Below are 17,158 nucleotides of genomic sequence, written 5' to 3'. Positions count from 1 at the left end.
CCATTAAAAATATTCTCAAAAAAATATTTTTTTTCCCTTTTTACAAATATTATGTACTGCATTAATTAAAATGGCAACCATGTGAGATGTTTTTAAAGGTTTTTGTTCCATTTAATTATGGTTTTCTACTACTGACAGGACAGTGAAGAATGCACAGGAAATGATGCTCTACCTGACAAACCACAGCTCTGAACATAAACCAACATTTTGAGGCCGTATAAATATCTAAGCTAATCCTTTAGGGTTTTTTTCTTTGGATGTTCTGCCGAGCAGTGGCGGAATGTTCCAGACCTTTTTCTTTGCCAGAGAAGCATCTCGATGTCTGCCTATTTCTGCTGCACATACATGTTTTGAGGATATAGTTCACAAATCTCCACAGGAGGGAGACACTGCCCATGTAATGTAATGTCAAGTATGCCAAACCCGTTTCAAGTCATTGCATAGGCAGACGATGGTGCTTCCGAAAAGGCTGGGTATTAGAAATCCGAGAAGCAGAGCAAGACTAGATAATAAACAACATTACATTTGGGTCCCTGTGCATTCATTCCTACTGTTTATAAAAATAGCAATCATATGGTCACAGAGGGCTTATTGGACAGCTACTGTGACCCAACGACCTCTGACTTTACTGCATCTATGAGGAAGCTGAGTTCATTACACAGTGTCTGGTGTCTGTAGGCCATGCGGATCTGGGCTACATTTGTCCGCTGAATGTCATTCCCCTCTGGTCCATCTTTCAGGTAATTGACCCCAAGGAAATGCTTTTTCTCCTGAAGAAAATGGCAAAGAGGCTTCAGTGTTGTGCTGAATAAATATTTACAGTGTTATGAACTGAGGATGTGCACTACCTCATGGGAAAGGCCACTCTGCAGGACGCTGTTCCTAGCGATCTCACACACGTCACATGTACTCAACTTCCACAGTTGGGCTGCAATAGCGTACTCCTCCATTAAAGCCTCCTGCAGTAGTAAAACAATTACAATATACCTGTATACACATATTATATATTAAAAAAGCATGTGCAGTTGCAATTTTCTCAGGGGCAATTGTCTAGCCTACCTCAAATTAAAATGCATTAAGGAAATTTAATTTACCTCAAAATTTATGATTTTATAAATGTTTTTTGATTTTTTATAAGAGTCAGTGCATTAATTTTGGGGGATTTTTCAGTGAGACTTTTGCAAGGTACATCACTACGCCACTAGGTGGCGACAAGTGTGAGTGTAATTGAATCATTCACTCAAGCGATTCGCTCAAAAACTGATTCGGCCAGGAACAAAACACCACTTCAATTCAGTGCTTGGATATTATATTTTATATTGTATTAATATTTGTGACTCTGGACCACAAAACCAGTCATAAATAGCACGGGTATATTTGTAGCAATAGCCAAAAATGCATTGTATGGGTCAAAATTATTGATTTTTCTTTTATGCCAAAAATCATTACTATATTAAGATCATTAAGTAAAGATTCATGTTCCATGAAGATATTTTGTAAATTTCCTACCGTAAATATATCAAAACCTTTGATTAGTAATCTGCATTGCTTAATTTGGACAACTTTAAAGGCGATATTCTCAATATTTTGATTTTTTTGCACCCTCACATTCCATATTTTCAAATAGTTGTATCTCGGCCAAATATTGTCCTATCCTAACAAACCATACATCAATGGAAAGCTTATTTATTCAGCTTTCAGATGATTTATAGATCTCAATTACAAAAAATGGACCCTTGTGACTGGTTTTGTGGTCCAGGGTCACATTTAATTTATTAATAGGGAAATAATAATAATATTTATGTATTATTTATTTAAATATCCTATTTAATAGGAAAATGACACACTATTGGTTTAAATTGTTTTCTGCTGGTTTTCTCTAAATTGGCAGAAATAAGTTAATGCATCCTCTTATTTATAAAAGATAAACATTTGATCTGGCTGGTTTGTGAAGCTGGTCTGCCTCAGCCGTCTATAGCAACGCTCGTCAATGTGATCGAGATGGCCAATCAATTCCAAGTAGGCGGGGTTTACTGTTCGAAGAAAAAGAGCGCGAATTCCATGCAGTGTGAAACCAAGCGTCAGTTGAGCGAGATAAGATAGAAGTAGTATTTGAGAACTGTTTTACGATAGAAATGTTAAACGACGACGGTATATCCAGGGATGCAAACTTCTCGACTTTTTTTCTCAAAGTGCGTCATTTAGAATTAAAAATATGGTATCATTTAGGTGATGTAATTCTTAACTGAATGTGACAAGACATGAAGGCCTATTGGGCATACAAGTGAATGTGTGAATATTTAAAAATATTATTTGCAAATAGTTCCAAATGATTACTTCCCACATAAGATTAGAGGTAGAATTAGTCTATTTCTTTTAACTTTATATGCATAACTGTTGCTGCCATAATAATGACACATTTCACATGTTTACATGCTTTTCTTGTCTTTCCTTATTTTGTTCTTAACAGTTGTAGAGGAGTGGTGATGAAATATTGTTCTTGTAAATACTTTCCAGCATTTTAGTATTGAAAAGTTTTCATCTTTAAAATGCATGCAAATACAGCGAAGCCTAACAGTTACTTTACAGTGGTTGGCATTGGTCAAAAGGGATTTATAAAAGGGCTTTTGGATTTATCGTGTATAAACTCAGAAATGTGGATTCTACCTTGGTGTTTGTCAAAAAAAACGGGTTCTTAACAGTTGTAGAGGAGTGGTGATGAAATATTGTTCTTGTAAATACTTTCCAGCATTTTAGTATTGAAAAGTTTTCATCTTTAAAATGCATGCAAATACAGCGAAGCCTAACAGTTACTTTACAGTGGTTGGCATTGGTCAAAAGGGATTTATAAAAGGACTTTTGGATTTATCGTGTATAAACTCAGAAATGTGGATTCTACCTTGGTGTTTGTCAAAAAAAAACGGTCATTCAGCTGGGAATTTTTAGGCAGGTGTTCTGAATTCGGACCGCAATAGCCCCAGCAAATGTTGAAAATACCTTGCGTCCCCATGAGAAACAATTGCCGTCTGAATAGGGCTTCAGAATTACTTCTATATTGTTACTGTAGTAATATTTCAAGATGAACACTTACTGCTCCATATTCTCACTATATCATACTATAGGAATCATATAGGCCTGATGTAAAAAAAAAAAAATAAATATCTGACTATTATACAAGTCAGGCTTTATGGGGTTAAAATCCATTATTGAGTTTATTTATTGAAAGGTTAGAGCATTTTAGAGGGTACTTTAGGTACATTTAGGAAATTGGGGTCCAGCTGTAAGATGGTTGTATGAGTCTGACCTTGGTGTAGTGGAACTGCATGGGATCATCAGTGGAGAGCGACACACACAAGCCTTTGTGAAGGAACTCTCGCAGTGGGTTTTTGGAGTATTCCAGGAACAGACTGTTGTTGCTCAGTGGGGACATGGCAATGGGCACTTGCACAAGATAATCCAGGTACTGCAGCACTGGACTCTGGAAAAACACGCATATGTATTATGTATTGTTCAGTTTGATCATAAGACCAAATGCTCTGATCAGACTCATAGGCCTGCCTGCTTCCATTTGCATGTTTCTGTACAACATCAGAGGCTCCATTGACTCTGGACTCATCGCTAACAAGTACATAATCAAATGAAGTAGTAAAAAACACGTCTCATCTGCAACTTCATGAATAGAATAGACTTGGGCTGAAGATCTGAACTCTGAATCCATTTTCTTTGCCACCAGCATCAATTAAAGTACAAGATATTTGGTAATTTGACTAAGCTCTTACAATGAATAGTTATCTTTCACGTTTTCAGAATTATATTGCATTATACTTTGAACTAAAATTCAAAAGTGCACTGCCCATTTTTCCTCACTTTTAAGTGCAACTGAGCACTATAGTTTGGACTAATCTCGTGCTTCTCACCTTTTTCAGGTTTAAGCCATGAGAAATGTTGTCTGCAGTGAGGAAAGCTGAAACCAGGTGGGTGATAGAACCAGCTTCTCCACAGTATGGACGGAACTGAAAGGTACTAAGACCACGTTCCCTGTGAAAACACACATATACAAGCTGAAACAACCGACAGAAAATGATAGAACTTGTTTTATTGCAGATATAATGTCCAGATATTAAGAAATTATAGCAAATGAGAAAAATAAAGTTTCAGTTTCAAGAATGAATACACTATATATTGATTAAGAGACAAAATGTACTATGGCTAGCATACAACATCACAGTTGCTATTACGGGCACTCGGAGGCAAAGCTGGGTAGATTACTTACAAATTGCAGGCCATTACTGATTGTCTAGCTTGTTTTACCGTTAAACATACCATATTCATATTGAAATACAAAAGCAAAGAGAAAGAAAATGTATTCCATTTTTTGATATCAACATTCAACATCATAAAATGCATTACACATTACATTAAATTAGGGCTTCCCAATCTGGTCTTAATGTAACAACTGTAGTGGGTTTGTGAGTTGATAAAAAGCTGACAAAAACATTTAATCTCTTTGTGGGGATCCTTTGCATGGATTGCAAAATTATTGACAAGACATTTACTTGGCCATTTTATATTGTGAATATAGTCAAAGCTAAATGGTGTGATACACAGCAGGATTTTTAGAAAGGAAAATTTAAAAGAAAAAAAAAGAATTAGGGAGAATCAATAAATTAAGAATGATTTGCTGCCATTGTGTAAGTAATATGTAATCATGTAATCCATAAAAATAACTTTAATCTTATTATGAGCATTATAAAATGTTATATACTCTAATTACGAGTACTTGATTTTTGGAATCTGATCATGTGATCCAGATTACATGTCATATACCCAGCTCTGCTCAGAGTGCACTTTTCAGTCTCTGAAAAGATTTAATTGATTGCAGTGAAAACACACCAATAATCATGATGTACTTATGTAATTAAAGCTAGTGACAGTAAGATTACAATTAATATTTTTGTGCATGATTACTCAATTTGTGGTCTTGTTCCTTTATTCACAAGGCAGTGGTGACACCAGCATAGAAATACTCATAATTCTGCTTTGCTGAAAATACAGAATTGTATACTATACCTTGAACACAGTCATTGAATCAGTACAGTATGTAATCAGTGACACCGATTATATACTGTCAATATGGTCAATATTGTATGTTTAATGGTAAGTTTAAAACAAGTTAGATAAAAAAAGTAATCTAAAAAGAAGTCAAAATACATTACCTAAAATGAGTAATCTAGATTATGTTACTAAGTACAAAAAAAGTCAATTTAAGGCAATTTATGACCCTTTTTAAGAGCTGCACAAGTAAAATGAACACCGTATGAGTGGGATTGGACATTGTCAGAAAATCAGATAGGAGTTTAAATGTCAATCAAAAATATTTTCAATACACAAATATCAACAAATATGAAGGAAGGGATTTTATTTCACTATTTAGTGTATCTGCAGAATTTTTCAAAAATAAATTTAAGGCAATTTATGACCCATTTTAAGAGCTGCACAAGTAAAAGGAACACAGTATGAGTGGGGTTGAACAATGTCTATGGTAACATACAATATTGAGCCATAAAATTACATGATTTACAATTCAGATACAGGTTTTCACAAAAACAAAAATCTTTTAAAATGGCATTTCAGCCTTTAAACCATTTTTATGAAAAGGGATAAGTCAAACATAAATTATTATACTAATTTAAAACATAATATTACTGTCTTAAGTGACCGTTCGCAAGGAGCTTGATTGACAGGCGATCTGACCAATCAGAACACGGAAATTATGTGCCGCCACTGCTATCGGCGGCACATAATTGGACTTGCCCGACAGCTACGGCAGGTCTCCATAGAAATCCATGTTAAAGCGGGGTAAAAAAAGATAGACTATAGCCCAGGGGTGTCCAAACTACGGCCCGCGATCGTTCCTGTGGCGCATGTTTTTTTTTTTTAAATGTAGCTAAAATAAATTGTTTGCAACCACTAACCTTAAAAAAATTTTGCATCATTTTTAACTAAATATAAAAATGTGCGCAGGGTTAAGCTGTGCTGTTGTTGATTGCCACAGTAACAGCAATAAGCTAAAGGAATTCCTTTAAAGTACTTGTTTTGTGTGCCAGATTTGTCAATGTGCGGCGCTGTATGCATGGCTTTGCAGCGCTTAGGTTAAAATACTGAGTGTTAAATAATAAAATAATATGTTAAAACGTGTGTTCTTAACATTCTGTGGGCAAAATCCCGTGAACTTCACCCCGAATGGGAGCTGTATTTGCACATGTGCGCTCATCTGTTTTCAATGCAGCTAACCTCGCATCACTTCATGATCTTCCACTCATCAAACTATGACAGGTCCTTTACTGCAAAAAGACGGTCACTGCGACACTCTAAAGTGATGAAACTATAATAATAATAATAATAATATTTTTTATTTATATAGCACCTTTCCAAGACCCAAGGTCGCTTTACAAGTCAGGTTTAAGGAACAGAAACAAATAAACATCAATACCAGTAGACAGAACACATACCAAGAGCTGAAAGTAATATGCAGAAACCACTTACAAAGTTAGATTAGAGATACAGAGAGAATGTAGATAAACATCCATAACATGGTACAAATTACATACTGAGAAAATGTGTTTTTAAAAGGTTTTTTTAAGAGGATGCTTGACGGATGTTTTGGGGAAGAGCATTCCACAATCTGGGAGCCACAACACTGAAAGCCCTAGCTCCCATAGTCACCAGACGAAACTTAGGGGTGACTAACAATCCCTCACTAGATGATCGTAAGGAGCGGGCAGGAACATAAGGCAGAAGTACTGTAAGTCAGATAAATATGTAGGACCAAGGTTATGGAGAGCTTTATAAGTGAGAATTAGTATCTTGTAGTTTATGTGCAAGGAAACCGCAAGCCAATGAAGGTGATAGAGGATTGGGGTAATGTGATCGCTCTTTCTTGTGTGGGTAATCAAGCGAGCTGCAGAATTTTGAACATATTGTAGTCGTTTGATATTATTAACTGACAGGCCATAAAGAAGTGAATTACAGTAATCTAGTTGAGATGTGACGAAGGCATGTGTAACCGTTTCAGCATCCTGCTGACTGAGAGGATCGAATATGAGAGATACTACGTAGGTGGAAAAAAGCTTTACTACTTTACCAATGTGATCGTTGAATGAAAGAGTGGCATCAATGAGAACACCAAGATTGCGAACTTTAGTGGAGGGCATAATCAGATCACCATCCTGATCCATCAGTTGACCAGAGAGTTTAGATACAACAGCTTTAGAGCCAATCAGAATTACCTCCGTTTTATCAGAGTTAAATTTAAGGTAATTTGCCTCCAGCCAAAGCTTGAGTTCCTTGATGGACATGTCAACAGACTGATTTGAACCATGTGGGAATCATTGGAACAAAGCACATTTAAAGATTGATAATTAACTCTTTAAATAATAATAAACAACTCAAATTCAATTTTTTATTTAGTTTCTCATTTGCTTTGTTCAAACCTGACCTTATAACTTAAAAAATCAAAATAAAATATCTGTGCATGGAAAGAGGTTGAAAACGGCAACAGCACATTGACGGCACATTCTGAGATAGATGGGTATAAGTTAGGGTTGTGATGGTGAGGAAAAGAGGGGGGTAGTTTTCCCTCTTTTTCTCGCTTTCATTCCATTTTAAATGGCTTGTAAAAGCGCCCTGTGCATTTTACTTTCACTTTCAAAATAGCGGCAATTCGCCGTCAAGCAGTTGTTTGTTTATAGTTTGTTTGAGTTTTCCCTCTTTTCCTCACTTTCCTTCGTTTTTAAATAGCTTAAAAGCGCCGTGCGCATTTTACTTTCACTTTCAAATTAGCGGCAATTCAGCGTCAATTGCTTGAATTCAGTTCAAGCAACAACAAAATACAACGTAGAACATAGAACTTTTGGTAACACTTTACTTGAAGGGGTGTGCATAAGACTGACATGGCACCTTCATAATTATGAATCATGAATATGAATCATGAATATGAAGGAGGTTTTATGCATGTTTATGACAACTGTCATTAAGTGTCATTCGCTCAGTTATGTCATTTTTAATGCAAATATGACATTATTTGACCTAACCCTACCCCTACCCTTACCCCTAACCATAGCCCATAACAAAGACATCTCAAACAATGTCATCTTTGCATTAAAAATGACATAACTGAGCGAATGACACTTAATGACAGTTGTCATAAACATGCATAAAAAAACCTTCAGATTCATGACATGTGTCATGTCATGATTATGAAGGTGTCATGTCAGTCTTATGCACACCCCTTCAAGTAAAGTATAACCGAACTTTTATTAACAAAACAAGTAAAAATACACAGTTTAGGTAGCCTATACAAAACTCAGTACACTGTGGAACCAAATAAATAAGAAATGTTCGTTTACTAGCAAAATGAATAAGAAAGATTGGAGACACGGCATACTTGATGTAAAAAAAAAAAAATACACAGTTTAAATAAATTTAAATCAGCAAACACGATGGAACCAAATAAATGAGAAACGAATGTTTTAAAAAACTTACAAAAACACCTTAGGTAAATGGCAGAAGTCAACAGGCTTTTCAAAATCAAAAAATATTTTTAAAACAGGCGCTTTTGCATGTCGTTTTGAAACTCTTCTGCCATCGTCTTGTCTGTCTCACCTCTCTCTTCTTGTCAGCTTCTCCTCGCGAGATAAATGAGATCTGATCTGTGATGCGACTGTCGTTCGGCACGCTACATTGAGCAGCCGCGTTCAGTTTTAATTGTAGCGAACTAAATGATTTTTATTATTATAAAAAATCTAAATGACGGTGGGGGCTCTGCCGCGGTGGGCAATGACATAACCAGTGTTGCGGGAACTTGCGGCTTCACATGGGTTAAACCGTCAACACCGTCTATCGCAGCAACACGAATTTCGTGTCCTGTCAGTCACTGCGTGAAATAGGTATGAAATTAAGCGTGCACCAGTACAAAGGGCGGAGCGGACGGGGCGATTCTCTCCTGAGAACAGTCCAATTGGCGGTAAATACATATTTAAACTTTAAATAAGTATGAAATATATCAGTGTTTTTTCGCTTATTTATTTTCGTTTGGACATGCTCATATGTTGGTGTTTTGATATAGGCTATTTTTTTAAAATATATACTGTAAAAGGTTATTATATGGTACGATAGTTATTTTAGGTTGTTTAAATTGGAAAAAAGCTAAGATTCTGCGGCACCCCTAGCCAGTTGTTACGGCACCCACTTTGGGAACCACTGGTCTATATGTTACATCTACAATGGGGCATAATGGGTATCTCAACACGAGACCTCTGGCCAGCAAAACTCCTAGGGTGGCATACTAAAACATAAATTGAAAAAAGATATCCTGTGATAGCCTGTGGATATCCCCCAAAATGACATCCTTTTATGTAATTTGTCATATTGATTTTGTCAGATCCATTACTTTTTTGACGTAAATCCAGTGCATTTAGATGTCATCAAATAATGCATACTATTTAGGCTATCTGAAACTTTTTATGTAGCATTTACTGTAATTCCAGTGCAAATACATTTATACCTTTTCAATGCATTCAAAGGCCCTGGGATACTGACCCCATTGGCCCAGGCCATAATCCATCCTTTATAAAGTGGAAAGATGATGTCAGTTTGTTCTACTGACAGTATTCCATAGGCTTTAACAGTATCTCAGTTGTAACCCAATATGTGTGTATTACTGATACAGTGGTATTTATAGATGTCCTGGTGCATAGTGAAACACTCACACATGCAACTGGAAACTTTTTCTTCCTGAATGCCTTCCAGTACTTACTCAAGGTTTATCAAAGCCTGGGGGTATCGTGGAAGATCTTTACTGCAAATATTAAAGTAATCTATGTTTACTTCCTCCTTCAGTGCAGACATTTTTCCTATTTTTATGGGAAATGTAGCCTCTCCCTTCAACTAATGGAATTTTCCAGTTAGTGTGTGGAACAGATATAATGGAGCACATACTTCCTGAGATTGTTGAGCACCATGATGTTGGCATACATGTGGAAGAGGTAGTAGCTGTAGGGCGGGTTGTCATCTGTTGTCCATTGCTCAGGCTTGGGGCTCTTGTAAGAGAACATGTGATCACTATGTTTGGATTCATCATCCACACTGTCAAAGCCAGTCACCTGTGAAAGGGGGGACATCCTATGAGTAAAGTCTAGGTTTTTATCAATCTGAAGTGCACCCTGTGATTTCAAATAATCTTCTAACATTGCAATAACTTTGATCATGAATTAATCAAAACAAAAATATAAAATGCACTACATGGACAAAAGAATGTGGACACCAGCTTCCACTCTTCTAGAAAGGTTTCCACTAGATGTACATGGACATGGATGCAGGAATTTGCTCTTATTCAGACGAGCATTAGTGAGGTCAGGCATTGGTCAGAGGTCAGGCGTTGGCTAATGGGGCCTGACTTGTGGTTGTCATTTTAATTAATCCTTAAATATGTTGAGTGGGGTTCAGATTTGGGCTTTGTGCAGACTAGTCACGGTTTTCATGCTGGAGCAAAAAAGATCCTCCTCAAACTTTTTAAAATTTTGAAAGCACACAATTCTCTAGAATGTTATTGTATGCTGGACACATTAATTTGAATTCACTGGAATTACTGTAATATTCAAACCTGTCAAGTAAAAGGGAATGTCCAAATACATCTGGCCATGAGGTGTTTAAAATCAATTACATTAATCTATTATGAACGTTGAACTTACATATTTTAGAAATACATGGAGCTCTTCTGGGGATTCACTGTAGCCTCAAATAGAGGAAGGAAAATGTTCTCAAGCATCTTGGCAAAATTAGGAATCAACTTGTGTGACTTGAAAATGTCACTGAAAGAAATAAGCATAACATAATTGTAAAACAAGAAATTAATACTTTCTGAAAATGTAGAATTAATGTAGCTACTTACTTAGGGTGGCCATATGTTCCATTTATATGGGACACGTCCTGGCCAGGAGTTTTATATTGCCTAAAACATCCAAAGTAGTTTGACCAATAACATGCAAGCATTGTACTGTACATAATCGACCAATCGTGGTGCGTGAGAAGATGGGATCTACAGAGAACGATCAAAGTGATGCAAATACGCACACGTTAGGTGTGTTTGTTTGTTCGACTTGAAGCGGCGCTGCGCAGACCAATAGTATTACACCAAAGTACCGTGAGAGCGATTCTAAAGCGTAAGGAGTTGTCTGCTCTGCTCTCGCGAATGTCATACAACAATCGATCTGCACAATGCAAACAGCCAAAACCTGGATATTTTAGGCAATATAGAAATCCTGGCAAGGACGTGTCCCATAAAAATTGCTCATATGGTCACCCTATGCTTATTATATTCTGGGCACTTGTATGATCCAGCGCATGTTTGGAGAGTACACTTTTTGCTGAATAAACCAATGGGAGAGACTTTCCCACTCCTCGGGGGAACGTCCATAGATGGAAAGTCGTGGTTCGGCATGCTGATACTTGCTTTCTTCCAGATCATGTGATACTTCCTGACAGAGACAAAGAGACACAGAAGACTCTTAAATTAGAAATATAAGTACATTTTGGAATACAATTCTGTTATAAAAGAAAAAAAAAAATGTAAATGTAAATTAGCTGAACTTTACATTTGCCCTCAACAGGTAAACTATTGCTCATTAGTACAGTAGTTGGTATCTAGACTGTCTCTATGTTTTTGGCACAAAACTGTGCTCTTAGAGCTTCAAAATGTTCACTTTTACACTGGAAAAACATTTTATGAAATTAACACAAATAAATGCATTTATATTTGTACTAATATAATCTGAAAACAAGGTGCATCTCTATAGATTTGTGTAGACAAAATGACTGTACCTTGATCAAGCGGGCAAAATACTCCCCTTTAATGTAATTGTCAGTCTTCAAGTAGATTTCCCGTAGCTCACTTGCTCCTACTGGATTGTATTTGGAGTTGAATTTGTCAAAGCGATGAAAGGTTTGTCTGCCCTGTAAATAGACTAAACTTGAAGCATACTGTACAAGCCACCAGCATATCATTGGGCTGTAACATATACAACATATACTGTAGATAAGATGTTACTTACGGAGTCTACAGTAAGATCATAAGGGTCCATATTTAGGTTGTTAAACACCTGTTTGAGAGTTAGCTTAAGCCCCGCCTTCTCAAGGACAACTCTCTCTGCATCAGTTTTATAGGTGGTTTGGATGAAATCAAGCAGGTGTTTTTGGTTCATACATGCTGCTGCATGGATATGTGTGTCTACCTGTAAGTTAGCATTTGTGTACATTTAGACAGCAGGGGAAATCACATTTGCAAATACCAATGTGTGTGTCAAATTATACCTTTCTGACATTGTAGAAATCTCTATCAGGAACACCCTTGAGTTCTTTTAGTTCCGCCATTTCGTTGAGCATTTCATGTAGGTAAAACTTTGACCCAAGGAAATTTAGTCGTCTATGACAATAGGTCTTACTGTTTAAAGAAATAAAATACCGCTTTAGATCTCAGAATTCTCGGATATGCAGATAAGGAGAATTGTTGACATTATGGTGAAATTGGTTGGAGACTTACCAAAGTCCTTTTAAGACAAGTCATGTCACTCGGCGGCCATCTTTGAAACGCCTCTCGGGCATGCAAGTGCAACTCCTATCTCTTTGAATGGGGAAACATCAAATTCTCCAAAACTGTTCACTAAGTTTACAGTACGGGAAGTTTCTGAGGTTTGCTTTCAAGGGCAAAGCATTACAATATTTAGGTTCTTCCTTTCAGCCTAGTACTGTCACCTTACACTATAAGCCCGTTTCCACCGCAGGAACTTTCCCCAGGAACTAGGGACTTTGTGCCAGTACTTGGTGTGTTTACACCGTGGGAACCAGGATCTAAATAAAGTTCCAGGTAAAACAATTGCCCCTCAGAAAGTCCCTGCTCCTGAGGTAGTACTTTTTCAAAGGTCCGGAACTTTCAGGGGTGGGACGTGGGCGCTGAGCATGCTGATTGGTTGAGTTCACACAGCATTGTATTAAAACCACCATTTAAATCGCATAATTTTTTTAAATATTACTGTTAATCACAATAATGTTATTGTGTCATGAAATGTAGTTTTAAAAGTATTTCAGGCGAGAACGTAGTTGTTTAAAACTCAAATTTGCGGTTTATATATAAAGACAGCACCTATTTGAAAATGTGCTCTCTAAATCTCTTTCATTCAGAAGTTCGTGCTTCCTGCGATTGAGCAGCCATATTGAGCGTTGCATTTTTCCCCATTCAAAACTATACGAGTCGTGGGTATTCTATAGTCTTTGGACTTACGTAGGCCCATCGGCGATCATGGCGAGCACATGACTCATGTCAATGGCAAATGTTTCCAGGTCTGGATAAGGCAGACAACGTGGTTTGTTCATACTCAGAGCTTCAGTGTTTTCATATACTGTACATAAATAATGCCATCCTTCATTTTCATCTGATAATTGAGGTTGTCTGGAATATTCTCCATGCTGTAAGGGTCCTCTCCCTCACCAGGGCAAGGACAGATATCTGTGAAGAAAAAAACTGTAAGCAAAACATAGCTGGTGAAGCTAGTTGACCAAGAAAGTTTTGCTGGTTAAGTTAGTAAGAAGACAGCAGTAGACCATACAGTATCTCTTGGTGGTGACCAGCATAAAAAAGTTTGGTTTTCCCATCAGAGAACAGAGAATCGTTCCCATTCTACCACAGAATTTTCAAGTGTTCTTAGTTGAGCCACACATAACTCATGTCAGCTCTTATGTCTTCTAAAATTAGTTCAAAGTTGATGTCTTGGGAAGGGACTTGAGGCAGGGACTACAGAGGAACATTGGGCAAACATAGTTAGATTTTTTTGTAAACAAAAATTTCTCTGAAATGTTTATAGAGCCTAAAACAGGGGTTCTCAAAGTTTACATTCAAAGGTCCGAATCTGAATTCTCATCAATGTCAAAAGGTCCGAAATATTTGTTATTACAAAACTTGTTTTTAATAAACATGCTTATAACTATATATAACAATTCAACTTTATATATGCTAATTATCATATTCATGACGTAATCAAGTCGTACTTGCGTTTACTCTCTGAACTGTTAAATAAAGTACTGCATTTTTATACAACTAAATGCCCAATAAAGCAGTTCTCATGTAAATTTTTTCTATTTCTGAAATAGTACTTCAATGTAACCTAAAGTTACTTCAACTGAATTGCTAAAATCTTGAATTATAACTGCAATACGCTGTTATACAGCAGTGAATTAGATTACTTTATTTAGCTATATCATGCAGCACGAACGTCTGTCTGTGTAACAAAATATGTGCATATTTACAGACGAACTACATTCATGTTCATATGCCCAGACAGTCAACAGGGATAGGTTTTTGGAAACACTGTTTTGTACTCATTCATTCACAAGTCTGTTGCGGTTCGGTCAGTTGAATGTACTGCTAACTCTGCCGGATTGGGAAAAACCTCGCGCTCGCAGGGCGAAACCAGTGACATTATTCTGCTGAATGAAAGCTAAAAGGTTTATCCAAAATGTTGCTAGTTGCTATGCTAGTTGTCTTACAAAAAAGTCGCTAAAAACTGCAACACTGGTTCGTGCGTCCCTGTGTTTGTGTGCCATGGAGGTCTGAGTGATACGAGTGCACTTGAATTATGAAGTGGAGGCGGGTCCGGATCGAATTTCCTTATTAAATGTGGTATTTTCACATGCTTTCAGATGGAGCGCCATCTGAAAGCCCGTGATGATAATTTTCTGCTGATTACAGAACCGGCATTACTATCAAAATGCGCATGACAATCGCATTCGATTAATCGTGCAGCCCTAACGTTGACTCTCCAGAAGCAGGATTGGAAACCCCTGGTCTACATGGTTGAGCAGTTGGTGGACCTGGTTTCAGTCATGAAGACCATATTGATCAAGCTGGTACAAGACCACTTTGGGCCAGCAGCTAACCAGCTATCATGTTCCAAAGACCAGTTTGTCCACCATAGTCTGGTACAGCCTGGTGTTTCAAGCAGGGCAAAGCTACTAATAGTAATCTACACTGATGACTGATGCTGACCGTTTGGCACTTTCCTCTGACTGTTGCTCAGCCAGTTCTCTGAGTAGCTCCCTCTGTTTGGCTTCCTGCAAGCCTATGGGACAGTCCTCAGGGACAGTGTACATGGACAGGGCATCTTTTGTGTCCTCTTCCTTCAGTGCCGATGCATACACCTTCTCCGCCAGCAGACGAACTTCCTCATCCACATCACTCGGAACAATCTTTGGGAACTGCCGTGGCATATCTGTATAGGGGCACATTTAAACACACCTCAGTAACATTAAGCTGTTGAATTCATGAAGTCATCTCCCAAGGCCTATGTCCGCCAATTCCATAAACATGGTCTAATTTTTAAGTCGTGTTGAAACCAAACAAGCATTTACAGAAGTGCTGTACTAGTTCCTGAGTTCCTGTCACTGCTCAAAACAACAGGGTTGATGTATGTTTCATGGCTCATATCAACACGCTTGCTGTAAATAGTCCTGGGATGCCATGTGCATTCCCAGGCCATTGATTCAGGCCTGCAGAGTCAGTCACTAGGCCAGTGCACAGCTGCAGACACACTGCCCTATAAAAAAGTTATGTCTGTGTGAGGACAGATCAAGTGTCTGAGCCCTGGGTGTGACTTCTCCCTGAACAGTTAGGAACATGGTCCACAGTGGCCACATCAGGTGCTATCCTTGGCAAGAACCAGATCCCTTTGTCAAGGATTCCATTCTTCTAAGCCATTCTGAGAAACTTCCATATCAAGTAAAGATTGTGCCCATTATACTGACTGTTGACAGTTGCGTAACCATAGGTACTGTCGACAAGCTAAAGGATATCTGGCACAAAACTGGAGCATATTCCATCTAGCTTTGTTGATTGAGAAATAAAATGACCATAAATATTTAATCATAATCACTCTTCCCATAAGATCACAAGCTTCAGTATCTTCTACATAACACACAAATCAAAGTCTGTCCGAAAAATGATGCTGACTCAAGGCCGTGACCTTTGCTTCCCTAAACTGTTTTTGTTTTGAAAGACCATTGCATCTGTTTCCACCCAAAACTTTGCTTAGGATCACTGCACTCAAAACACTTCAAGGACAACAAGGAAGTCCTCCTACACTGCCACTGTACCTACAAGACCTGTCAGAAAATAGTTACTGGTTCTGAATTGAGTACACTCTAGTTCTGTCTGTGGTGACCTGACATGCACAGCTGTGCGACTGCTGCCATTCTTACCTTCAGCCCCCGTCACCACCATCTCGGCTTCGGCTGTTCTTAGCGGCCGCACTTCAAATGTGTTACTGGGTTTATGTTTGTGTGTCCATGTGTCTGTTGTGGGCCATGTCCAGTCTCACTCTGAGAAACTGCTGTTGTCTGACTACCGTTTTGTTTTCTTGAGTCTCTCTCTCTCTCTCTCTCTCTCTCTCTCTCTCTCTATTTTAAGAGGTTGAAAGCCTCATGTCCACAGAGCTACTAATCCTTTGAACGTCACCACCGCCTGTCAACAAAAAGTGACCCTGAATCCTACCGAGAACCGCTTACAAACAGGACCTTGGTCAATCCTCCCATCCCAACTCATGCGTACATACAAACACTGGTTTCCCAACTCTTTGGGATTTACTCCCTCATTAACCCCTAAAATCCAGCCCATAAATACCCGAGCTGATCTCTGAAACCCAACTGTTCATGTGAACGGAATCTGTGGCCAAAAGAGCATCTCCTTTGACAGCTTCAGCTATCCCTCACCCCCCCAAAACAGCCTCTAATCCCAGCTCTGACCTTGCTTTAGACGCGTATCATTTCAGCCCCAGATAAACAGTCCTGCTGGCTATTATCATGGGTCTGCATGGGGCATCATGTCACTAAAAGTCCAGAGGTAATCACCCCTGAAACTGATACCTCTTGGTTGCTTCAGAGCTTAAACTGGGTGTTGACAGAAAGGGTGCTGTTCATGTTGTCCCAGAGCATGGGAGCATGCCCAGCATCTATTTGTATCACATCCATTTGAAACCATAGAATAAACAAACCATCTCACCCTTTGTCTTTTTAGACACAGTGATTGTTTGAAGCACACAGCATGATCCACTTA

At 38.1% G+C, this 17,158-nt stretch overlaps 1 pseudogene; it reads right to left on the bottom strand.

Moving 5' to 3' along the window:
* LOC107681198 (AMP deaminase 3-like) lies at positions 1-16,412 on the bottom strand (annotated as a pseudogene).
* Positions 16,413-17,158: the final 746 nt, after the last annotated feature.

The sequence above is a fragment of the Sinocyclocheilus anshuiensis genome, unplaced genomic scaffold (assembly GCF_001515605.1).
Source record: "Sinocyclocheilus anshuiensis isolate Anshui unplaced genomic scaffold, SAMN03320099.WGS_v1.1 scaffold2202, whole genome shotgun sequence".
NCBI lineage: Eukaryota > Metazoa > Chordata > Actinopteri > Cypriniformes > Cyprinidae > Sinocyclocheilus > Sinocyclocheilus anshuiensis.
Note: the sequence above shows the minus strand (reverse complement) of the source record. Positions and strands in the feature narration are given on the sequence as shown.